This window comes from Microcaecilia unicolor, chromosome 1 (assembly GCF_901765095.1).
Source record: "Microcaecilia unicolor chromosome 1, aMicUni1.1, whole genome shotgun sequence".
Taxonomy (NCBI): Eukaryota; Metazoa; Chordata; class Amphibia; order Gymnophiona; family Siphonopidae; genus Microcaecilia; species Microcaecilia unicolor.
Genome location: NC_044031.1, coordinates 348,056,517 through 348,082,797, shown reverse-complemented (window position 1 = coordinate 348,082,797; position 26,281 = coordinate 348,056,517). Strand labels below are relative to the sequence as shown.

At 49.8% G+C, this 26,281-nt stretch overlaps 1 protein-coding gene and 1 long non-coding RNA gene across 2 annotated transcripts in view; one reads left to right on the top strand and one right to left on the bottom strand.

The window, feature by feature from the left end:
• Positions 1-26,281, top strand: part of LOC115474075 (polycystic kidney disease protein 1-like 1) — an 889,490-nt gene that overhangs the window by 543,233 nt on the left and 319,976 nt on the right. The window lies entirely within an intron of this gene.
• On the bottom strand, positions 356-18,623 carry LOC115474096. Its single transcript, XR_003942810.1, has 4 exons — positions 18,549-18,623; positions 16,916-16,918; positions 14,052-14,057; positions 356-367 (listed from the first exon to the last, which is right to left on the bottom strand). It is a non-coding gene; the product is annotated as an uncharacterized LOC115474096 (long non-coding RNA).

Sequence of the window (26,281 nt, the reverse complement as noted above, 5' to 3'; positions counted from 1 at the left end):
TAAGCTTGGCATGCTCAGTTCCAGAGAGATGTATCTCCTGCAAAAAGGCAACATCCACATGGATTCGTTGTAGGTATTTCAGAATTTTGGAGCGTTTCATCGGGGAATTTATACCTCCCACATTCCACATTACTATTTTAACCATTTCAAGGAGGGTGTTGGCTTCCAATCCACCACCACAAGTTACCATCCTCTAGGGGGAGCCACCGCAGCCCATGGCCTCCCCTCCTCTTTCGGTCAAGCCCGCTTAGTGGAACCCCATCAGTGTAAACGTGTACATCCCCTCTATCCCCATCCCTACCCACTAGATCAATCATATCTAAGATCCTCCTCCCTTCCATAACTACCTCCCCCCTATGTCTCTCTCCTCCCTTTCCCCCCCCTCTCCTCCTACCCAGTCTTCCCCCCCCCCCCCCCTCCAGCTTCCAGTCCCTATAGGACTAGTCACGTAATAACACCCCCTCTAACCTCCCTGATATTTGCTACCATAGACGGTCGGTGGCCCAACTGTTTGGGGAGGCTAAAGGGGGCGGTGTGAGGGATGGGGCCAGGGGTGGAGCTTACATCCATAATTGTCTGATCACACAGAAAAAATAAATAAAAATAAAAGTCACAATTAATAGATATTAGCTATGTATCATATGTCAAAGAATAAAGTGGTTGCTCAAAGCATATACTAACCACAATCGCTCAACTACAAAACACTATGTACACCTTTGTGCAAAAACACACTCAGAACCTTACTATACCATAAATATTACACTGGGCAGAACCTAATACACCAGTACACCTCCCATACGGAAAATGCAGACTGTCAATAATATGAAACAAGGGATCATAATGTCATGATACGTGTAGAGCCACAAAACACCCTAATTCATGTTTAATGTGGGATAAAATGCCATAAATAAGTAAATAATTATAAACTTTTAATGTTGAACACCTAATTCTCAAAGTGGACATATTCCAAACACTATAATGAAAATAAAATGATCTTTTCTACCTTTGTTGTCTGGTGACTTTGTTTTTCTGATCGTGCTGGCCCAGTATCCGATTCTGCTGCTATCTGTCCTCTTTACTCCATTTCCAGGGCTTCCTTTCCATTTATTTCTTTACTTTCCACCTTTTTTCTTCATTTCTAGCCCTACATCCGTAAGTAAAAGCTGGGTCCTCCACAGACTTGACTGTCCAGTGGATCCAGCTTCTGCCTATTTTCTTCCTCCATGTGCAGTTTTTCTCTCTTCCTTTTCCCTCATCTCAGCTCCTTCCTCACTCTTCCCTCCCCTCCATGTCCAGCAACCCTCCTTTCCCCCCTGCCCTCCCCTCCATCCACCCATGTCCAGCAACTCTCCTCTGCCCTCTCCTCTCCCCTTCATCCACCATGTGCAGCAACCCTTCTCTCCCCTCCATCCACCCATGTCCAGCAAACCTCCTCTCCCCTTCCCTCCATCCACCCACCCATGTCCAGCAACCCTCCTCTCCCCTGCCCTCCATCCACCCATGTCCAGCAACCCTCCTCTCCCCTGCCCTCCATCCACCCATGTCCAGCAACCCTCCTCTCCTCTTCATCCACCATGTGCAGCAACCCTCCTCTCCCCTCCATCCACCCATGTCCAGCAACCCTCCTCTCCCCTTCCCTCCATCCACCCACCCATGTACAGCAACCCTCCTCTCCCCTGCCCTCTCCTCGCCCCTTCATCCACCATGTGCAGCAACCCTCCTCTCCCCTCCATCCACCCATGTCCAGCAACCCTCCTCTCCCCTTCCCTCCATCCACCCACCCATGTCCAGCAACCCTCCTCTCCCCTGCCCTCTCCCCTCCCCTCCATCCACCCATGTCCAGCAACCCTCCTCTCCCCTTCATCCACCATGTGCAGCAACCCTTCTCTCCCCTCCCCTCCATCCACCCATGTCCAGCAACCCTCCTATCCCCTTCCCTCCATCCACTCACCCATGTCAAGCAACCCTCCTCTCCCCTGCCCTCTCCTCTCCCCTTCATCCACCATGTGCAGCAACCCTCCTCTCCCCTCCCCTCCATCCACCCATGTCCAGCAACCCTCCTCTCCCCTTCATCCACCATGTGCAGCAACCCTCCTCTCCCCTCCCCTCCATCCACCCATGTCCAGCAACCCTCCTCTCCCCTCCCCTCCATCCACCCATGTCCAGCAACCCTCCTCTCCCCTCTCCATCCACCCACCCATGTCCAGCAACCCTCCTCTCCCCTACCCTCTCCTCTCCCCTTCATTCACCATGTGCAGCAACCCTCCCCTCCATCCACCCATGTCCAGCAACCCTCCTCTCCCATGCCCTCTCCTCTCCCCTTCATCCACCATGTGCAGCAAACCTCCTCTCCTCTCCCCTCCCCTCCATCCACCCATCCCGTCTGCCCTCGCTCCCCGATAGGCAGCCCTCGTTTCCTTCCTGTCCCAGCCCCCCCCGCCCTACCTTTAAATATTATATTTTTCTTGGAGTCACGGGCAGCGCCAGCATTGAAGGCAGCAGCAGGCTCATCTCGGTTCCAGCAGCCTTCCCTCGCAAGTCGCATGATGGCTCCGCCCTCGCTAAACAGGAAATACGTCAGAAGAGAGCGGAGCCATCATGCGACTTGCGAGGGAAGGCAGCTGGAGCCGAGATGAGCCTGCTGCTGCCTTCAATGCCGGCGCTGCCCGCGACTCCAAGAAAAATATAATATTTAAAGGTAGGGCGGGGGCGGGTCGGAAGGAAACAAGGGCTGCCTATCGGGGAGGTGAGGGAAGACGGGAGAGATGATCAACGACCTGGCTGGGGAGCGGGGAAGCGTGCACCTCGCGGGGTAGAGGCAGCAGGGGAAAAACTTCACAGTCGGTTGGGCTGGGGAGGCTTAGCCTCCCCAAGCCTCTTATATGGGGCGCCTATGTTTGCTACCCATCCCCCCAGTGAACCCAACCTCCCTTTTATCCAGGTTCCTCTTTTCCTCTCTTAGGAGGTCGTTGTCACCTTGAAGCTGTACCATCCCCACTGAGCAATTCAGTATTAGAAATAATTCAATAAAACATTGCCCAGACGTTAACAACTTATTTGAATATATGAACATTATTAAACTGCTAACATTTATAGAAGCTTCTATAACCATAACATCTATCAAGTTTTGCAAAACTTGGATCTGTTACTGGTATAACATTAAGCTTCTATGGCAAGCAAGACATTGATATAAAGTATTTAGTAAGCCTTTTACTTAAATAGTACACAGCAGTGCACACCGCTCCCACTCCCACTCACACAAGAATATCAAAATTCAGGTAGTGAGAGTGCACCACTGATGCGCTGTCCAGATCTCACCTCTCCAACACGCCTTGGCTTGTCATTAGTTCAGTGTAACCCCGTTAGAGACATAACTGTTCAAGACACAGTCCTCAGCGCGTATCTGCGCCTCCACTTAATCGTAGGTCCGCATAGGAGGTCCTGATAAATGTGGTAGTTCTTTAAAGGGCCCCGAAAGAGCCCGTCCATTTCTCCATTGCCAAGTCTCCTTCCAGTATTCAAAACAGATATCATGAAGATCATAGCCAGGATCCAATATCCTCACCTGGAGGTCATGTTCCTGCGCCCAAGCCCTTCCACAAATAAACATGTCCAACTGCAAATAAGACACCATCCTCTACTCCCAAGACAAAACATACCAAAGTTCTCAGATCTATGTCCACCCATAGCATCATTCCAAGATTTATTCATCTCCAGTGTTTAGACTACGCTTTACATATTGTTGCGCTTCTGGCACTGAGGTGCATATTTGCGTAGTAGATTGGTGTCACGGCCCTTACCTGCGCCGCCCTGCCCGCTGGGAGGCCTCGCTCCGCGAGCAGGAGAGAGCGGGGTATCGCTGGCTGTGAGCGGCGGGTGCGGAGAGTTATGCCCGCCTCCTGGATGGCGCCGGTTCGCCGCTTTAGCGCTGTGGCGGCCGGAGAGCACCGGCGCTGCCAAAATGGCCGGCGCTCACAAGACGGGGAAGTCTCTTCCGGGTGCGGGACCTGGGAGCATTGAGAATGCCCCTTCTGGGCTCGGATTGGCTGGTCACGGCGGTTCTCCGCCTCTCTCTGTGACCAGCCTATCCGGAGCTCTGGGGTTGGTTGTCGGCTCCACCTCCCGGACAGCTGATGAATATCTTCCTGATGGAGGGGGCTATTTAAGTGCAGAGGCTGGCAGGACTCTTTGCTTCGGCTTCTGCTTGCGGATCCTGAGTTCTGTGTTTTGGATTGCTGCCTGGCTGTTTGAACCTCTGTTTGGCCCTGGACTTTGCTTTTGCCTGCCGCCTGCCTTGAACCTCTGTTTGGACCTGGACTTTGCTTTTGCCTGCCGCCTGCCTTGAACCTCTGCTTGGCCCTGGACTTTGCTTTTGTCTGCCGCCTGCCTTAAACCTCTGTTTGGACCTGGACTTTTGCTTTTGCCTGCCGCCTGCCTTGAACCTCTGTTTGGCTCTGGACTTGCTTTTGCCTGCCGCCTGCCTTGAACCTCTGTTTGGACCTGGACTTTGCTTTTGTCTGCCGCCTGCCTTGAACCTCTGTTTGGACCTGGACTTTGCCATTTCCGGCTTTGTACCTTTGGTTGGACCTGGACCTTGGCTTTGATCAGCTGTTTGCTTGCCATCCTGTGTTCCGTCCTGCTTTCCTTTGGTAGTTCCTGTCCTGTCTCTCCAGGTAAGATCAGAACTGTCTGGCTGCCAGACGTTGTTTGGCACAGGGGCTCACTTATCGTGGTATAGGCCTAACAGAAAGCCGAAGCCATGAGCTCGCCAGACAAGCCTGATCTGACCGACTTGGCTCAAGCTCTTCAACAACAACAGGCCCAGCTCAACAGATTGTCTGGAGTACTGCAAGACGTGTGTTCTCAGATGTCAGCGCAGCGAGCACCGGCTCCCGGAGCAAATAGGACATCTCCACCTCAGCCTGCCTTTCGTCTGCCTGAACCTCCCCGGTTTGACGGCACACCCTCCGCCTGCCGCGGATTCCTGAACCAATGTCAAATGCTCTTTGACATGCAACCTGCTTCTTTTCCTACGGACAAACAAAAGATTACCTACATCATTTCATTACTCTCCGGTTCGGCCCTGGCATGGGCTTCACCCCTCTGGGAGCAGCAGGATCCTCTCCTTTCTGAACCAGGAGAATTCCTGCGTCGGTTCCGCATGGTATTTGATGTTCCAGGGCGCCCCTCTTCTGCTGCAGGAGAGCTACTACGGATTCAGCAAGGGAGCAGTTCGGTTGGAGCCTATGCTATCCGATTCCGCACCCTGGCGGCGGAACTTAAGTGGAATCAAGAGGCTCTTACGGCCATTTTCTGGCAAGGCTTGAGTGGGCGCATTAAGGACGAGTTAGCCGGCCGTGAAATCCCTAGTACTCTGGACACTTTAATCTCCCTAAGTACCCGGATTGATGTCCGCTTCCAGGAACAGGCACGAGAACAGGTTGTCTCTCGTCCGTCTCGCAGGTTTTCTCCTCAAAGGCAACGAACTGTCTCTCCTCAGGAAGCTGCGGTCCCGACGGCGGAGGGACCGGAAGTTCCTATGGTGATCGGCAGGTACCGACTGTCAGCTGTTGAACGGGCCCACCGGAGGGAGAATAAACTATGTATGTACTGTGGGAAATCTGGTCACTTTGTGAAAGGGTGTCCCAACAAACCGGGAAATGCTTAGACCCTAGCCTTGTGGAGGGGGTGGTTTTGGGTCGATCAGGAACCCTTCCGGATAACTTAATGACAGTACCAATTATCTTACTCTGGCAAGAATACAGAATAAACACCCTAGCCTTGCTGGATTCGGGAGCTGGAGGCAACTTTATTGATGCTCGTCTACTTCAGGGCCTAGGTAGGCCGGTTATTCCCTGTAAACCAGCTCTTCAAGTAACGTCCATTCATGGCTCTACACTGCCCCGGCCTATTACTCATCTCACTCTTCCGCTTCGGATGCAGGTGGGTCTTCTTCATCATGAGGAGATACAGTTTCTTATTTTACCCCAAGCCATTCATCCTGTAATTTTAGGCATGCCCTGGCTGCGGCTGCACGCGCCTTGCATCGACTGGCCTTCGGGAGAGATCAGCCAATGGAGTATGCGTTGTTTTGAGACCTGTCTGACACCAGTGCACCCTCCTCCTATTAATGTGCCAGCGCTACCTGGAGTCCTCCACCCCTGTGAGGCCTGTCTTCCGAAGGAATATGATGAGTTTTCCGATGTTTTTGATGCCCGGGAGGCAGATTCCCTCCCACCCCATCGCCCTTTTGATTGCCCCATTGATTTGTTGCCCGACACGGTGCCTCCTAGAGGAAGATTATATGCCTTGTCCCGAGATGAATCTGCTGCCATGCGGGACTACATTCAGGACAATCTTCGCAAAGGATTCATTCGACCATCTTCTTCTCCTGCCGGGGCAGGGTTCTTTTTTGTCTCCAAAAAGGATGGGTCCTTGCGGCCCTGCATTGACTATCGAGGACTTAACAATATCACGGTCAAGAACCGTTATCCCCTTCCCCTTATCCCGGAGCTGTTTGATCGCCTCCAGGGGGCAGTTATTTTTACTAAGTTGGATCTCCGAGGGGCCTACAACTTGATTCGTATCCGCCAGGGGGACGAGTGGAAGACTGCGTTTAATACTCACGAAGGCCATTTTGAGTATCGTGTCATGCCTTTTGGTCTTTGTAATGCTCCGGCTGTGTTTCAAGATTTCATCAACTTCATTTTCCGGGACCTCCTTTATTCTTCAGTCATTGTTTACTTGGACGATATTCTGATCTTCTCTGCTTCTCCTCAAGATCATCCCAGGCATGTGCGCACAGTACTTCAACGACTTCGGGATCATCGACTGTTTGCCAAGTTGGAAAAATGTGCGTTTCATCAATCCACTATTCCTTTTTTGGGACATATTATCTCTGCTGTTGGATTACAAATGGATCCTGCTAAACTGCAGGCTATCCGGGACTGGCCTCTTCCCCAAGGTCTCCGGGCTTTGCAGCGTTTCCTTGGCTTTGCGAACTACTACAGACAATTCATTCCCCATTATTCGCTCCTCACGGCTCCTTTGACAGCTCTTACTCGGAAGGGGGCGGATGTCCGGCATTGGTCTCCTGCTGCCCTGCAGGCTTTTTCTGCCTTGAAGACGGCTTTCTTGTCTGCATCTGTGCTCCGTAGTCCTGATGTCACGAAGCCTTTCATCGTGGAGGTCGATGCCTCTGCTTTAGGGGTAGGGGCTGTGCTGTCCCAGACTACTTCTTCTGGTAAGAGACATCCTTGTTTTTTTTTTTTTCTAAAAAGTTTTCGCCCGCTGAACGTAATTATACCATCGGGGACAGAGAGCTGCTGGCTCTGAAGCTCGCCTTTCAGGAGTGGCGATACCTGCTGGAGGGTGCTGCTCACCCTATTACAGTCATTACTGATCACAAAAACCTGCTTTATTTGCAAGATGCCAAACGCTTGAATCCCCGGCAGGCCCGTTGGTCATTGTTTTTTGCACGTTTTACCTTTCACTTGGTGTTTCGTCCCGCGGAGAAGATTATACAGGCGGATGCCCTCTCCCGAGCTTTTGATGTACCTGAGGAACCTGAGGAGCTATATCCTATGCTCAATCCTGCTTGCCTTTCCCCTACGGTGGGGGCGTCCGCCTGCCTCAAGACTTCTGTTCCTGCCCGGTCTCGTCGCAAGGTCCTTCAGTGGGGTCATTCTGCTGCTTTTTCGGGACATTTTGGGTTTCGTAAAACCTATCATCTTATTTCCCGTTATTTTTGGTGGCCCCACATGGCTCAGGAGATTCGGCAGTTTGTCTCTACATGTCCTACTTGTGCCCGTACCAAGTCTTTGCCAGGCAAGCCGTGGGGGCTTCTTCAACCATTGCCTGTACCCCGCCTACCGTGGCAGGAGGTCTCGATGGACTTTATAACGGATCTTCCTTGTTCCAAGGGCAACACGATCATCTGGGTGGTGGTGGATCGGTTTTCCCGTATGGCCCACTTCGTACCCATGCGATCCCTGCCATCCGCAAAGGCTCTTGCGTCCCATTTTATCCAGCACATTTTTCGGTTGCATGGACTGCCGCACCGTATCATCAGTGATAGAGGGTCTCAATTCACCTCTAAATTTTGGAGATCGTTATGCTCAGCCTTTGGGGTTACCACGCATTTCTCTTCAGCTTACCATCCTCAGACTAACGGCATGGCAGAACGTACTAACCAGACCCTTAAAGCTTTTCTTCGGGCCTTCACTAATGCACGTCAAGATAATTGGACTGATCTCCTGGCCTGGGCTGAATTTGCCTACAACAATAGTTTCCATTCTGCTTCTCGGACATCATCCTTCTTTACTGTTTTTGGCCGTCACCCTCGTCTGCCGCCTCCGATTCCTTTGACGGAGGCCTCTCCACTGATCCAGTCTACTCTCACCACCATTCATGCAACTTGGAGGACGGTTCGTCTGCAGTTGGGGAGGGCGGCCGCTCGGTACAAGCAGTTTGCTGATCGGCGTCGTTGTGCCGCGCCCGTATTCCAGCCAGGACAGAGGGTATGGCTCAGTACCAAGTACCTCAAACTTCGTCTTCCCTCCCTTAAGTTTGCTCCTCGCTTCATCGGGCCATTTGCTGTGAGATCTAGAGTGGGGACGGTGGTCTATCGTCTTCACTTACCTGATAATCTTCGCATTCACAATGCTTTCCATGTGTCTCTGCTTAAACCTTGTAGAACTTCCCGCTGGCATCCTGCTCCAAAGAGGATTCTGGTTCCAGACTCTGACCCTGATCCGGAGTTCGAGGTAAAGGAGATTCTTGACTCTAAGATTCAGCGGGGTCGATTGTTTTACTTGATCTCGTGGAAGAACTTTGGACCTGAAGATAACTCCTGGGAGCCAGTTGATAATATCCTTGCTCCTGATTTGTTGCACGAATTCCACTCTCGCTACCCTGCTAAACCAGGACCTAGACGGAGGAGGGGGGCTTACGGGGGGGGGGTACTGTCACGGCCCTTACCTGCGCCGCCCTGCCCGCTGGGAGGCCTCGCTCCGCGAGCAGGAGAGAGCGGGGTATCGCTGGCTGTGAGCGGCGGGTGCGGAGGAGGTTTATGCCCGCCTCCTGGACGGCGCCGGTTCGCCGCTTTAGCGCTGTGGCGGCCGGAGAGTGCCGGCGCTGCCAAAATGGCCGGCGCTCACAAGACGGGGAAGTCTCTTCCGGGTGCGGGACTGGGAGCATTGAGAAGCCCCTTCTGGGCTACGGATTGGCTGGTCACGGCGGTTCTCCGCCTCTCTCTGTGACCAGCCTATCCGGAGCTCTGGGGTTGGTTGTCGGCTCCACCTCCCGGACAGCTGATGAATATCTTCCTGATGGAGGGGGCTATTTAAGTGCAGAGGCTGGCAGGACTCTTTGCTTCGGCTTCTGCTTGCGGATCCTGAGTTTTGTGTTTTGGATTGCTGCCTGGCTGTTTGAACCTCTGTTTGGCCCTGGACTTTGCTTTTGCCTGCCGCCTGCCTTGAACCTCTGTTTGGACCTGGACTTTGCTTTTGCCTGCCGCCTGCCTTGAACCTCTGTTTGGCTCTGGACTTGCTTTTGCCTGCCGCCTGCCTTGAACCTCTGTTTGGACCTGGACTTTGCTTTTGTCTGCCGCCTGCCTTGAACCTCTGTTTGGACCTGGACTTTGCCATTTCCGGCTTTGTACCTTTGGTTGGACCTGGACCTTGGCTTTGATCAGCTGTTTGCTTGCCATCCTGTGTTCCGTCCTGCTTTCCTTTGGTAGTTCCTGTCCTGTCTCTCCAGGTAAGATCAGAACTGTCTGGCTGCCAGACGTTGTTTGGCACAGGGGCTCACTTATCGTGGTATAGGCCTAACAATTGGTGGAAGATCTTCAGCTTAGCTGGATATAAAAGTGCAAACTTAATTTTATGGTGTACCAGCTGGGAGCAAATAGGAGAAAAGCTCTTCCTTTGAGCAGCCACTGCCATAGAATAGTCCTGGAAGCAGAGAACTTTATTGTTATTATAACGCAGATCCGCTCCAGCTCACATCTTTTGCATAACAACAGCTTTATGGTTGAAATTAAGCAATTTACTTATAACCACTCTGGGCTTGGTAGAAGTTTGCCTCACCTGACCTACCCTATGCGCCCGTTCAATTATCAAAGGGCCCATGTCTGCAGGCAGATGGAGTTCTTTAAGGAGCCATGTCTCCAGGAAGACCCGCAGCTATCCCCAAGTTCCTCGGGGAGACCAACAAAACGAAGATTATTTCGCCTTGAGCGATTCTCAAGGTCTTCAATTTTTTCCGCTTGCGTCCTCAAGATTTTCAGTAGTTTTGAGTATTGCTGTTCCACCGTATTGACCTGCTCCTCCAAAGCTCCGGTGCGTTGTTGGTAGGTAGCCACATCCTGGCTTAATGGCTTAATTGGGTCATGTTCGTTTTAAGCCCCTCTAGCTTAGCATCAAGTCCCTGCAATTTCTTGTCTAAGACTGCTTCCAAGGCATTTGTAACTTCTCCAACAATTTCAGCTGTCCAGGCTGAGCTGACTGTCGTTCCCGGTGGGCTTGCTGGAGCCACCATCTTGTCTTCTACGAGCTTACTTTTTTCTTTGTCTCGTCTCAGCGTCTTTGCCGCCATCACCAATTTCCGACACTAATTTTAGTAGTAGCGCCGGTAAGGTATCTTCGCTGACTTCTTCGATGCAATTTTTCCTCTCAGTTGCGGGTTTGGCAGTGGGGAGAGTTAGAAGGAGCACGGAGCAGATCTTTCAGTGACTGCTCTCGTGCATAGCGTCACGTGACTCTGGATAAATCTTGTTTAACCGATTCAACTGAGTCTTTCAATTCTTGAATTCTAGAGTTCAAAGCTTTTACCTCTCCTGAAGATTGTTGCAAGGTCTTGTCCATTTCAAGTAATTTCAGCCAAATCTTTTCAAGACTTGCCTCCGATTCTCTTCCCACTGACGTGGATGCCATATGATCTTTAGGCCTCAGCGATGTCTGTACCAAGCTGGGCACCCCGCTGGGTCCGCCATCAGACACACTTCCGGAGTCTGTTTGGTTTGCCTCTCGGTTCGCTATCGTCGCTGGACACGGAGGAATCGTAGAGATTGGAGGGGGGGGGGGGAACAAAGATGTTTCACTTTCCAGTGGAGGAACCGCTTCACCGGGTCCAACCGCTAAGGAATCCGCCCCGCTTACCGTTTTGAGAAAGAACGGAAAGAAGCGCTCCAGTCCTGGTTGAGTCGGCATGGAAGTCACGGTAGGCCGGGGGTACTACCCGCAGCATTCCTTTTCACTTCGAATGTGGCATTTTTAATAGAGAAAATCAAACTCCCGAACGAGCAAACTTACAATGCGTCTGTTCTCGGCGCCATCTTGACATGCCCCCACCATGACCTCGCCTTCTCTTTTACCCCCCTTCCTCCTTCTTAGCTTTTAATCTTCATCTCTTTCTTCCCTCCATTGTGTTCTTCCCCATCTGTGTACCTCTCGCCTTCGATGCCTTCGTGGCCACACCTCTCCTACTCTCCTCCGCTCTCTTTACTCCTTCTTTTACTCTCAGCTGGTGACATCAATCCCATTCTGGTCCTCCTCTTCTGCCTTCTTCCTACTTATGCAGGCTACATCGTGACATCTCTAATCTCATCTCTATTCCACTTCTTCCCCCTTACCTCCTTGCCCTTCTCTTGCGCCCTATGGAATGCCCGCTCCATCTGCAATAAACTTCCCTACATTCACGACCTCCTCATTTCGCGTTTCCCTCCGTCTACTTGCCTTAACTGAAACTTGGCTCACCCCTGATGACTCGACTTCTGTTGCCAGCTCTTTGCCATGGTGGGTTATCCTTTTTTCTCATACCCCTCGCCCTGCTGGCCGTGGCGGTGGCGTTGGATTGCTACTCTCTCCCTCCTGCAAATTTCAACCTCTTCTTCCACCCCAATCTCACTGCTTTTTGTCCCTTGAATCCCTCCATCCGCCTTTTTCACTCCTCTGCCTCACCGACTGGCAGTCATTTATCGACCCCCTGATAGTCTCTTTCATCCTTTCTCACTTTGATGCATGGCTTTCCTTCTTTCTTGAACCTACATCCCCCTCCATCATCCTTGGTGACTTTTAACATCCACGCTGATGATTCCTCTGACTCTTATGCTTCCCAATTTCTTGCCTTAACCGTCAATCTTCAGCTGCACCTACCCACCAAAATGGTCTCTGTCCTCGACCTTATCTTCTCTTCTAACTGCTTCAGCTTCTGTTCCCTCAGCTCTCCCCCTTTCTGACCATCACCTATTAACCTTCAACCTTAAGCAGCCCTCCTTCCCGTCCCCCCAATCTCAACCCCCACTCTAGGAATCGTCAAGCTATTGACCCCCTTACTCTATCGTCTTGTGTCTCTAACCTTTCTCTTCACCACTCTAAGACTGTCCAGTGAAGCCGTTTCTTCCTATGATACTATTCTCTCCTCTGCTCTGGACACTCTTGCCCCTCCCATGCCCCGTCCTACTAGGTTGTACCAACCCCAGCCTTGGCTGACCTCTAAAATCCGCTACCTTTTGTTCCTGTGCCCGCTCTGCTGAACGTTCTTGGCGTAAATCCCGCACCCTTGCCGACTTCATTCATTCAAATTCATGCTTTTAACTCCTTCCAGTTCTGCCCTTTCACCGCCATGTTACGTCCTGTGCTTTCCTCGCCCTCTGGTGGCCAGTACAGGTGGCTGCTATGGACCATCACCCGTTCCAGATTTTAGCTGAGGTCCGGTCCGGATCTTCCAGACTGCCAGGTTTGCTTGCTTGGATTGAGCCTGCACAGCCACCATAGCTTCCTTGTGATTGCTTGCATCTGAGTCTTTCCTGTCTGGGCTTATTACCATTTTGGAACCTCTCCGCCTTTGCCTGTTGCATTGCGTCTTAGGGCCCTGGTATGTGGGTGGCTGGTGCACTATCTGCCTGAGAGACTTTGTCTGGACCTTATTCTGCCTTTGCTGGGTTTTCCTGTCTTTTTGAAACCTTTGTGCCTGGACCTGGACTTTGCTTTGTTTGCAGCCTGCCTATTGAATCTTTGGCTGGACATGGACTTTGCTTTGTTTGCCGCCGTGCCTATTGAATCTTTGCCTGGACTTGGACTTGCTTTGCCTTGCGCGCCTGCCTTATGAACCGTTTGGCCTTGAGACCTGTCTTCTGCTTGCTGGCTGAACTGCCATAGAGACCTTCCTGGATTTGTGCGGTACGTCTGTCTCTGCCTTGCTTCTGGTGTGGGGTGGTTTTTGCCTGCCACTGGCTGCGACTCTCGGCAGTGGCCCAAAGGCTCACAAACCCAGTTTCCAGCTTTGAGTACGTGACAGCCAAACAGGATACTTCACCCAATTGACAAATTCCCTTGGCTCAACCCTTGACTTCTCTTCGCCACACTGAACTCTCTTCTCAAAGTGCCTCCATCCCCAATTCCCCCTTCTCTTTCTCCTCAGACCCTAGCTGAGCACTTCCATGATAAAATCCGTAAGATTAACCTTGAATTTTCATCCAAACCTTCCCCACCTCTCTGTCCCTTAGTCCACACCCCCTACTCTCCTTCCTCTCCTTCTTTTTCCTCCTTCTCTGAAGTTTCTACTGAGGAAACTGCCCTTCTTCTTTCCTCCTCCAAATGTACTACCTGTTCATCTGATCCCATCCCCACTTATCTACTTAACACTATCTTTCCCACTATCATCCCTGTCATCTGTCACATCCTTAATCTCTCACTCTCCACTGCAACTGTTCCTACGGCCTTCAAACATGCTGTTGTCACTCCACTCCTTAAAAAACCCTCACTTGACCCTACCTGTCCCTCCAACTATCGCCCCATCTCCCTTCTTCCTTTCCTCTCCAAATTACTTGAACACGTCGTGCACCGCCGTTGTCTTGACTTTCTCTCTTCGCAACCTATTCTTGACCCACTCCAATCTGGTTTCCGTCCTCTTCACTCTACTGAAACTGCACTTACCAAAGTCTCTAATGACCTGCTGCTGGCTAAATCCAGAGGTCTCTATTCTATCCTTATCCTTCTTGACCTATCTGCTGCTTTCGACACTGTTGACCACACCATACTCCTAGATACGCTATCCTTGATTGGATTCCAGGGCTCTGTTCTTTCCTGGTTCTCCTCCTACCTTCTCACTTCGCACTTTCCAGTGTTCACTCTGGCGGTTCCTCTTCAACTTCCATCCCGCTTTCAGTTGGTGTCCCCCAGGGTTCTGTCCTTGGACCCTCCTTTCTCTTGGTACCCTGATTTCATCCCATGACTTTCAATACCATCTTTATGCAGATGACTCTCAGATCTACATCTCCACCCCTGAAATCTCAACCGTAATCCAGGACAAAATTTCATCCTGCTTGTCTGACATTGCTGCTTGGATGTCTCAACGCCATCTGAAGCTAAACATGACTAAAACTGAACTTCTCATTTTCCCCCTAAACCCACCTCCCCTCTTCCTCCATTCTCTATCTCTGTTAATGGCTCTCACATCCTCCCTGTCTTCTCGGCTCGTAACCTTGGAGTCATCTTTGATTCCTCTCTCTTCTTCTCTGCGCATATTCAACAGATCGCCAAAACCTGTCGTCTCTTTATCTACAACATTAGCAAAATTCGCCCCTTCCTTTCTGAATACGCTACCAGAACCCTTATCCAAACCCTTGTCACCTCTCGCTTGGATTATTGCAATTTGCTTCTTACTGGACTTCCACTCAGCCATCTCTCTCCTCTCCAGTCTGTCCAAAATTCTGAAGCACGACTTATTTTCCGCCAAAATCGTTATACCCACACTAGCCCACTCCTCAAGTCACTTCACTGGCTCTCTGTCCGCTTCCGCATACAGTTCAAACTTCTCTTACTGACCTTTAAATGCATCCATTCTGCAGTCCCCCATTACCTCTCCACTCTCATCTCTCCCTACATTCCTCCCCATGAACTCCGCTCACTGGACATATCTCTCTTGTCATCCCCCTTCTCCTCCACTGCTAACTCCAGACTTCATTCCTTTTCCTGAGCCTATACGTCTTGCTCCATCACTACCTGTTTTCAAATCTATGCTGAAAACCCACCTTTTCACCACTGCCTTTGGCTCCTAGCCACTACTCAATTGCCCCTCCCCTTGTTCCTTCTCTCCCAGTACTTCACTCACCCTTAATTGCCTTGGCTGTCTGTATTTTTAGATTGTAAGCTCTATTGAGCAGGGACTTTCTGTGTCAGGTGTTCAGCACTGTGTGCGTCTGGTAGCGCTATACAATAATAATTATAACTGTGCTCCTGCTCTGCCCAAACTATGCCACAAAAGAACATAAGAATGGTCCACGTAGCCCAGTATACTGCTTCCAGCAGTGGCCAATCCAGGTCACAAGTGCCTGGCAGAAACCCAAACAGCAGCAACATGCTACCAATCCCAGGGCAAGCAGTGGCCTCCCCCATGTCTATCTCAGTAGCAAACCATGGACTTTTCCTCCAGGAACTTGTCCAGATTTATCCAGATACACTAACTGCTGTTACCACATCTTCTGGTAACTAGTTCCAAACTTAACTATTTGCTGAGTGAAAAAATATTTCCCCACATTTGTGCCACCAGGAACATCTGCTCATATATCATGTAAAAATAGGTGCTAGACTGCTGTGCACCATTTTTTAAAATATAGATATGATCCTCACATAGCTTTATAATAGCCATTTTGTAACAGGATTAGCAAGTAAAACAAGAGGCTTGAGGCAACGGATCCAAATCAGGAGAACTTTATTGCTAGCAGGGACGCAGCTGAGTTGTCTCAGTAACACTGCGTGCCTTGTCTCTTTTGCCACTTACATTTATAGGCTTTATCAGCAGTCATGCGCATTGAGTTCATAAAACATTACACAGAAATCAGGAATCAAAACTTAACTTTAACACACAGTTCATTTTCATTATACAGACCAAGGGAATGTACTGATAAGCATAAGGCAGAAGCGAAACTCAGCACAAGCTGTGACTGTTATCTGGTTGCTCTAGGCAACCTGTCCTCTTTGCAAGCTTTAGCTACTATTACAGGTTACAGCTTCTTTAGCAAAAACACAAGAGTGTCGTTTATAGCAAAACTCTGAATCTCCAGTCTCTGTAAGGCTGCCCCCAACAATCCCCCCTTTGATACTTTATCATCTTCATAGTGGAAAGTATCACATTCTTGATCCGTAGGTTTAACCACGGAGCTGATGAGACCTTCGACCTTTCCATTGCTCAAACGGTGCGGTTAAAGCCAGTGAACAGCTGATGAAATATCATCTATCCAACCCCTGAACAGAAGAGAAATGGTTACTTGACGGTTCTGACCAAGTGGCCCTAAACCCCTACTCCGGCGTTGGTTGCTTCACCGGTTTGAGACGGAGGGTTCCTAGTAAGGCCCCCCCCCCTTTGTAGCCGGACTTGCCGCAGCAGGGGCGGTGACCGTCCTTGCCGATCCGTCCTGTGGAGAGAAGGAAAGCCAATTATTCAGTGTCGGATACAGGGACGGGGGAGTACATTTGTAGAGACATAATCTGAGCCGTCGCCTTCAGTCGGCGATAGTTTTAACTGTCCCCTTTAGGGTGCTCATCAAAAGAGGTACGCAGCAGGGCAGGATCAAGCATAGTAGGAGTAGGCCCGCTAGGACAGCAAACATCCCCTTAAGGCCCCCCACCCCAGCAAACCAGTCCCCTAAGTTCTTCGTCCAATCCCACCCGCTCTGCAGTAGTCGGGTCAGGCAGCAGGCAGAGAGTAGTCAGATTCAGGCAATGGCCAGATCAAGTAGCAAGACTATGCCTGGAGCTCCAGTATCAAGGAGTACTGGCAGCGGACAGGACTAGGGCTGAAGCTCCAGAAGTAAAGGAAAACACACACGGGAAAACCAGAAAGCTAAACACAAGAAAACTAGTAAAGCTGTACACAAGCAAACAAGAAAAGTTATGCCCAAGCTACTAGTAACAAGCTAGAAACTCACACTGAACTGGACAAGGTAGCAGTGCACAGAGCACTCTAACATACCAGGGACCTTAGATGATGCCAAGGCAAAGGCTGCAGTCTCTAAGTGATTGATAAAGCCCTTCAACACCTGAGGAGCAGCTGCAGCCATCAGTAAGCAACTACGGGGGCTGTCCAGGCACAAACAAGAGACAAGTCCGGCAGCCTGGAAGAACCGGACCGGACTGGAATGGGTAGGAACAGCAAGACAAACTATGGCAGACACTGGCTCTGGCCACCAGCGGGTGAGAGGAGCACAAACCAAGGAGCAGGCAGAGTGCACACAGAACATAGAGAGACTTAGAATACCTAGGTGCAGCACAGAGGAGCAAACAGAGCCAGGCTGGAGACAAAGGTAGAGCTAACTCAGGCAGCACCCCAGGTGCAGTAGAGTGGAGTAATTAGAGCCATGCTGGAAGCAGCCAGCACACAGAAGGAAAACTACTCCAGAAAGGATAGGCAGAAGCCAGCTTAGAAGCTGACCCCCAGAAATAAGGTAAGTCGGAGGGTGGTCATGGCCACAGATGTGTTAGTACTTCCCCTTCAAGACCCCCCTTCCGGTCTCCACGGGGGGTTCAGATGTCCAGGGGTAACTGTGGTGAAACCTCCTGATAGGTTTCAGAACCCAAACATGGATCGCTGGACTGGAAGCAACAAGGAAGTCCAGCGCTTGAGGCTAGGAGCGGGTCCTGTAAACAGGAGGCTCTTTCGAACCTCCGCTGGACGGAATCAGAATCTTGGATGCACCAAGAGGAGTCCTATTCAACCGGAACCCTTTTCTGAGGGGATCCACAACTTCTTGGGCCTTCTGGCATATCAACCTAGTAGCAGGAACAGGACTATTATCCAAAGCTGGGCTGGGATTGGGACCCAAACGGGAATCAAAAGCTTGACAATAACTGGAACCAGTAACTGGACTGGGATCAGGAGCTTGACTGGACCTGGAACCCCACGCGGCCTCAGCATCCTGGCTGGCACTGTAACTCGGAGTGCACTCAACCTCATCTTGGCTGGAACTCAACTCAGAGTGACATCAGCAGCGGGGTTGGAACTGGAACTCAGAATAGATGCAACAGCTTGGCTGGAACTGATGCTCTTCTGGTTGGACTGGAACGACCTTCTAAGCTGTCTCCTTTCGGCATTGGCTTCAGGAGTAGTCCGCAGGGCAGGCTCCAAGAGAAGACTGCAGCGATACTCACAGAGCGTGATAGCAGGATCAATTGCAGAAACTGTGTTTCTCTGGACCCCAAAGCCGCTGAACTCGCCATCTCTCAGCTACAGCTTCGGGGGTATTTTTCCAAGCTGGATCAGAACAAAGTCTATCACGGTACTCTTGGAGCGTCATCTCATCATTAAGGGCAGAAACTTGAAGAAACCCTTATAGGTGGACGCTCAGCCTGGTATCAGGAGCGGTCCCGGGATTGGGATCTGGACTGGAATCAGGACTTGAACCGGGGCTGGGACCCGGACTGGCATCAAAGTCTTGACTGGAACAGGAACTCTGAACAGGAGCTGAACCGGGACTGAGACCCGGACTGGAATCAGAGTCTTGACTGGAACAGGAGGCTTCGGGTTCGGGTCCTTTCAGTTTGGCGTACAGGTCATCCACATACTGAGTAACTGGTCCGTATTCGGTCTGGTACATCTTCAGACCTCTGGCTAGCTGTTCCCCGGTCTGGTACATCTTCAGACCTCTGGCTAGCTGTTCCCCAAACAGGGTTGGTGAGTTCTTGAATCCTTGTGGGAGACGAGCCCATGTCAGTTGTTGTTTGGCTCCGGTCTGCATATCCTCCCACGTGAAGGCAAAGAACGCCTGGCAATCTCTGGCGAGTGGTATGGAGAAAAAGGCGTCTTTCAAGTCTATGACGCTGTACCATTTAGTTTGGGCCGGCACCTGAGCCAGGATGGAGTAAGGATTGGGTACTAGGACAACTATGTCCATCACTTGGTTATTGACCTTTCTTAGGTCCTGGACTGGCCGGTATTCCGTGGTCCCTGGTTCTTGACCGGCAATAATGGAGTGTTCCAGGAGGATCTGGTCGGCCCTCAGGATTCCGAGGCGGAGGAGCCTCTGCAGGTGTGTCTGCATGCTGTGTCAGGCTGCTAGGGTATATTGTATGGGGCTGTTTACAACCTGGGCATTTGGCTTCAGGTCAATCCAGATGGGGGGATCCAGGTGTTCAATTCGCCCATACTCCTGGTACTTCTGCCATGAGGTCTCTCCTCTGCTGGGCAAAAACAGCATCTGGGAGTTCCGGCTATCAGCGGTTCCAGTGATTCAAGGGGGCATGAAGTCTCCATTCTTCCTGTACGGGGCATATGAGCAATCACTGTTTGATCTCGAAGGTGGCCTACACCTCGTCGGTGGGTTGAATTTTAAGGTGGCTTGTAGTTTACACAGTAGGTCTCTCCCGATCAGGGGAACTGGGCATTTGGGTACATGTTTAAACTGATGGGATACGTCTTTTCCCCCTATCTGAATTTGGCGTTCTTTCAATAATGGCGCTGTGAGGATTTCCCAAGGCTCCCACTATCGGCATGGTTTCCTTGGAGTGAGGGGCTATTGCTGTGGTGATGACGGATCGTTGGGCCCCTGAGTCCAACAGGGCCTTCATTTGCTGAGTCCCCACTCGGATTTCCACCAGAGGGTCGGTGGGGACTCCACCCCTCCCGGTCTCTTCATGCTGTGTATTCTCCCGTGTCTGTATGGCCATTTGCCATTCCTCCCATTCTGAATCGTCCTCGACCTCTGCCTCGGCTTTCTCCTCTTCTGGGGGTTCGAGGTGTGATAAGGGGTCAGATTTGTCTGGCGGTAACTTCCTCACTTCCATATTTTTGTCGTCTTTCCTTGCATTCTGCTTCCAATGACCTTCTTGTTTGCAATAAGCGCACTGGTCCTTCCCAAAGGTGGTCTATTCCCCTGTCGTCCTCTGGTTCCCCACTCCTTGGGGGTCCTCTTTCCCGACTCCCTGCCCGGGTGTCCTCCAAGGCAGCCGCTAAAAGACTACTTCTCTCGCATTCGTCTACTTGCTTCTCTCTTTTCTTCTGGTCTCTATTCCACAACACTCTATCCGCCATGGCCTTTTAATTGCCTGATGCTCATTCCTTCGAATCCTTCGGTTTTCTGTAACTTCTTACGTATATCTGGGGCAGACTGACTGACGAAACTCATGACTATCATTTGTCTGTTATTCGGGTCTTCCAGATCGAAGGGACTGTGTTTCCGGTATGTGTCCATCAGCCTTTCCAATAAATCCTTTTTCTGAATGATGTCATGAATTTTGTTCATGTTAGTAATTTTCCTCTTTCCCTTTTTCAGGGCCTCCAGATAGGCTTGTTGGTATGCGGCAATGCGATTCCGCCCTTCCCGGGTCTGATGGTCCCACCGAGGGTTAGTGGTCGGGGCAAGCTGGTTGGTATGGGTAACCGGATCGTCTCCCTTGGGGGGGGGGGGGGTGGTCTCTCTGGCGGCATCTTCCATATTTTGTTGCACTTGGCAGCGTTCCTCTGTACTGGAGATAGGACCCCAGTTGTCGCATGTCTGCCCAATTGGGGTTGTGACTGGTAATTAGGCCCGCCACCATCTCGATCATTTGTTCGGGTTTCTGTTCATAGGAGGGGCCGTGGAGTTTCCAGTTAAGGAGGTCGGAACTAGTGAAGGGTACATAGGTGTACATTGTCAGTGGGAGGGGTTCAGCCGGGCCCACGGCTACCTGGGGAACATAGGTGGTAGTCTGTCGGATGGGAAATGTATTCACTGGCTTGCCATGCTGGCTGTCAGGACTAGTTTCTCGTTTCTTTGGGCCTTTCTGGAGTGCTTTATCCTTCCAGGGGGTATCAAGAAGGGGAATTTTGCTACGGGAACCAGTTCCTGGGCCTAGAGTGGTAGAGGACGCGGTTGCACTAAGAGGTGCGGTCGAGTCTGGGGGGCCTGTTGCTCTCTCCCTTCATCGTGATCAGAGCCAGATTCATCTTGGTCTGAGCCACCGGGTGGCCGGTCTCTGGGACCTGGCAAGTTTGGCAGGTTAGGATATAAAGGACTTTAAGGTGGGGGTAGGACCTCCTCCTCTTTGAGATTTGGAAATATAGTCTTTACAGGGGGCACGGTAGGGGTGTTACTGGATTTTATACTGGTTCCTCTGCTGGTAATATCTATCACGGCCATGGTTGTTGTGGCCGTAACGGTCATTCTATTTTTCTTTTTCTGCTGTCTATTCTTCCTGTTCTTTATTTGTGTCATCATTACAAGGGCAGCCGCTTCAACTCCCCTTCTCGGCCACTTTGGGGGATCCCTGATAACCTTGATCCAGGCCTCTATATACGGTATGTCATTAGGGTGGCCTGGGTTGCCCTCAACGATAACTATGTTTTGAACCCAGGCCGCTCGGCTGAATTCGAAAGATCCTTCTTCCGGCCAGTCAACTATCTGGCCGAGTCCTGGCCACATGACTTGGCATCTCTGGATCATACCTCCCCTTGAACATAGTTTCTGGTCGAACACTTCTCTATAATGTTCAGTCATTAGGTCTAAGGGTGTGGACCCACCCCCGCCCATCCTGGCCTAAGTACAAAAGGATAGTAGACAGAAAAAGGGGAAAGGGTTGGTGGAGGGGTAAGGGGTCCCGTTCCACCGGACACGTGAGGGTTTTCAGTCGCACCAGCTGGGACGCGGTCGCCCGGCCCAGAACCGCGGTGCCAGTCACACTGTTTCACACAACAAGAAACCCGGCCTCCCGTTCCTCCCTGTCTCGGGCGGGTTTCGGAAGCTAGTTCCTACTCAGCGCCCGGTGGGGGTTGATCAGACCCCCCTTCAGTCGGTGGGTTAAAAAACAGACCGGCCAAATTCCCAAGTATACTCGCCTGGATTCAGGATACTCCGGAGATGAAAGCTTGTCTTGTTCGGATCCTGCAGCCCTGGTGCAGGTCAGCCGGTTCTGTGCAGCCCCGCTTCCGGGCGGTCAGACACTGAACTCAGTGGTGCGCACTCACCGATCGGCTGGAGAGGGGCCGCCCGTTCCAGTGTGACCGTGCGCCGAAGGGGGAGGAATATCCTCATTCCCCAAGCCTCCTGGCTGGCTCGCCAGAAATGTAACAGGATTAGCAAGTAAAACAAGAGGCTTGAGGCAATGGATCCAAATCAGGAGAACTTTATTGCTAGCAGGGACGCAGCTGAGTTGTCTCAGTAACACTGCGTGCCTTGTCTCTTTTGCCACTTACATTTATAGGCTTTATCAGCAGTCATGCGCATTGAGTTCATAAAACATCACACAGAAATCAGGAATCGAAACTTAACTTTAACACACAGTTCATTTTCATTACACAGACCAAGGGAATGTACTGATAAGCATATGGCAGAAGCGAAACGCAGCACAAGCTGTGACTGTTATCTGGTTGCTCTAGGCAACCTGTCCTCTTTGCAAGCTTCAGCTACTATTACAGGTTACAGCTTCTTTAGCAAAAACACAAGAGTGTCGTTTACAGCAAAACTCTAAATCTCCAGTCTCTGTAAGGCTGCCCCCAACAATTTTTCATATGGAAAACATGCTTTACAAATGGAAATTCTTTTGAAAGTTAACCTCCTCAGGAAGACATACAAATGGCATCAGCTTTGGCTGAGTCATTGTACAATTACATTTTTGAGTGTTTGAATATGAATATGAAAATAGTAAATTCTTATCAACAATTTGCATGTACCGTAGTTGCAGTTGGAATTGTAGGAAAAGAATGATGCAATGTCATCAATCTCAGCCAAAATTTCTTAGATACTTGAATTTACTTTATGTTGTTAATATTAGGAGATATTAGTAGATTGACCATGGTATGGGACACAAAATCCAGCCCTTAACTATGGGGTTGTGGGAGAACAAGAGCTAAGCCATACCAAGGGATGATGGCTGGCTAGGAAAATATGTATTAATTGCTCTCTCCCATGATCCCCCTATGCCATTTGGAGTCAGCAGAAGGATGAGAGCAGTGGTACTACTGGCCATGTCCTCTCATTCTGTCACCATGAACTGAACTGGTGCTTTGCATCTTGCAGCCTTTGCATTACTGTTGCTGATAATGCCAGCCCTAATAGGTTTGTGTGTCGTACCCTCAACTGCCCAAGTGTCTATCAAGTGCATTCTATGGCCTGATCTCTCTCCGTGACCCCAAATGCAATGAAAATGAAAAATCTGCTGCAGATGCAGAAAGCCATGTGATGCAATCACCAGTACACACACAAATTATTTATATATTTTCCCCATTTATATTCCACCTATAACTAAGTCAATCACAATAAAAACAAATACAAAACCATCATATTTCAGTACAGACTAAATCTACCCACACAACTGTCCTTAAGCAGTAGAAAAAGCAAGAGGAATAATGAATTTTCAATATTTCCTAAATTGTGTTAGATTTGCATGTAAATGCAAGTATCCAGACAGCTAATTTCATATTCTAATAATAAATAGATAACAACAATGGACCAGCCACTGAAAAAGCAGCTGCCTTTGTGTCTGCATAATGCATCTTGCTCATTTTCGAAACTGCCAAACATTTCACCTTTGCTGATCTCAAAGGGCATGCTGTCTGATACAATTGCAGTATCTAATACCAAGAGGCAGTTCCCATAGATTGATGTATGAATGTCAGAACTTTACATTGGATTCTACTTGCCACTGGTAAACAGTATAGCTGACTCAAAATCATGTTATAAAGTGTGCGCTGTCTGAAGAAACAGCGCACACCTGTTAAACTCGTGAGTCCTTATGCCGAATAGCACCTGGAGAAGTCCTGGCTTGGCAGTCGGGCAACCCTGAAACTTCACCTGCAGTGACCGCTGTTCCACAGAGGTTGAGCCCCTAGGTGCGGGCGACTGACAGGACTTCAGAGAGCAGGGGCCGAGGGGAGTAGGAGCCGAGAGGCAAAGAAGAACTGGGTTCTGGATCCCACAGGGGACCAGAGGGCAAAAGAAAAGGAAGACTCGATAGGAGAGGTGAGGAAGACATGAGGAGGAGTCAAAAAAAACGGACAGCCGGGGTGTCCAATCCCCCGCGGGACAGGAGGCGGGGCAGAGAATCCTGGAGGGAGCCATGGGTCAGGCAACACGAGAGAGACCGCGGCACGAAACGTGTCGAATAAGCGCAAGCCCAAGGAAACTGGCAGTACGCGCTGTGCTGGTCAAGAGTGTTCGTCAACTGGACCCCATGCTGCCTGAGGATGCCGCGTGCGTTGAGTTAGGGGACATGACAACACCTCAGCTTATTCCAAAATGTCCCCCTACATATCAGTGTGTGAGTGATGATTGGCTCATTAATTGACAAAAAAAGCTGTTGGGTCTGCATCCGCCACAATACCACAAATCCTGAGTAGCCTATCAGCCCCCTCTCATTCCCCTGACCCAACCTCTTTATCCCTGTCATTAAGAAAACTTCCCTGGTAGGATTGCTTTATTTGACACACTGATCCCTAGTGGTGCATCACAATGTACTGCCAGATGTTAGATACCTCCATTTTGAATGATAGTACCAGAGACAAGAGTGAGTTGGGTATTAGTCCTGCCTTTCAACCTTTTGAGATGGGTGACAAGAGTCTGGGAGGTCTGGGGAGGGGAGGGGCTACAACTAGCCTACCAGGAATTTTTTTTTTTTAAGAAAAGTGGGGGTCGGGTGAGGGGGAGGAAGAGGGCCACTAGACTACCAGGAAAAGGGTTCAGTTTGGTTGGGTGGTGGTAGGGAAAGGGAGAGAGGGGACTACTGTACTATCAGGGACTTTTATACTGCCAGGGACTTTGGCTTTATGACAGAGACAGGGTGTCAGATTGTGTTGGGTTGGTCTGGGGGCCATTAGACTACCAAGCCAACAAGCAGTTCTATGTTACCTCAAACCTGGTGGTAAATTCATTCATTGTCCTCATATTAAAATGGCTGTGTACTTTTCTGCATTGCTGCAGAATTACTAATAGGCTTGTAAATATGCATTTTAATATTCTGTGTGCCGATATCTACTGTATGAGTTAATTCAGGTGTCGAACCTCTTTCTGCTTCATTCATCTGCTAATTAGCCTCTTGTTAACCACATACTTCTGCCTGCAGTAGCTTTCTGCGTAACTCCAAATGCTCCTCCATCCCTTTCTTTCAGTTGGTTTGTGACTCCTAGCCAAATTAACCCCCTTAACAATGATGGGGTGGAGTGGGGGGAGGTGTCCTACCATACGTAGGACAGAATACGCCATACTACTGCTCCACTGGAAAATATTACATGATCCTTTTCTTGTACTTATGTATTGTGTATTGTAGCGGGTTTATTTATTTGTTGCATTTGTATCCCACATTTTCCCACCTATTTGCAGACTCAATGTGGCTTACAATAATACATCCTAACATCGTCAATCAAGAGTGGTTATGGGACAAAGGACTGTGTGATGTAACTGGTGTCATTTTAGTCATAGCATCTGACAGAACAAGTGGGAATCAAATTCTCTTCTGTCCCAGTCAACACTGGAGCTTCTTTGAATGGAGTGGGGGAGGGGGCACTAGCTAAGGGGTATAGAGTGAAAGAGTCATTCAGGCCATAGCAGATCCTTCATTTTCACTGTAGAAAAAAACTGGGTCATCTCAGGCCCCTCAATTTCACTGGTATTGGGGTTTTGGGTTCCCTCAGTGTTGGTATTGGGGGAAAAAAGTCAACCACATCTTGAAAGGTATAGTTAATTTTTTTTCCATTAGCGGTAGTTTGTGTTCGCCTATGCTAATTATTGATGAGCTGCTTATGATGTGTTTAAATACTATACAATTCATTTATATCTTTGCTGTCTCAAATTGAAAATGAAAGTCCACACATGCATACTATCTATATAATTGTGAGCTGGGCTAGGGGAGGGGCAGAGGCAGCCCTAAAAATTAGGAGAGTGCATTTATGAGGACATTATGTTTGTTTAGGTGTCTAAACACTTTTAAATAAAAGTGTGTGGAATTCACTTAAACACACATACACCTACAAATTAACACGCTTGACTGCATTCATATACAAGTTCTTGTGTGCAGAAAATGTATGCTTAAAAAATGTAAAGGTCAAACAAACATGAAAAAATGCCTGAACATTGGGAAACTTTTAAATGGGCATGAACCACTGTTTTTTGTTTTTGATAATGTACACCGTTACTAGAAATCTAGATAGTGGTTTTCTTGTAGAATTTGAAAAGTATATGGATAGTATCAGGCCTTTTAAATTGTTACAAAGTGCAGTAATACCCCTCTAATTGTGGGCTGGGTTGGGATGGGGTGGAGGAGGCCCTTTTAGCTGCTATCTGGATGTTATCAGTTTAGTTTACCAGGTCAGTCTG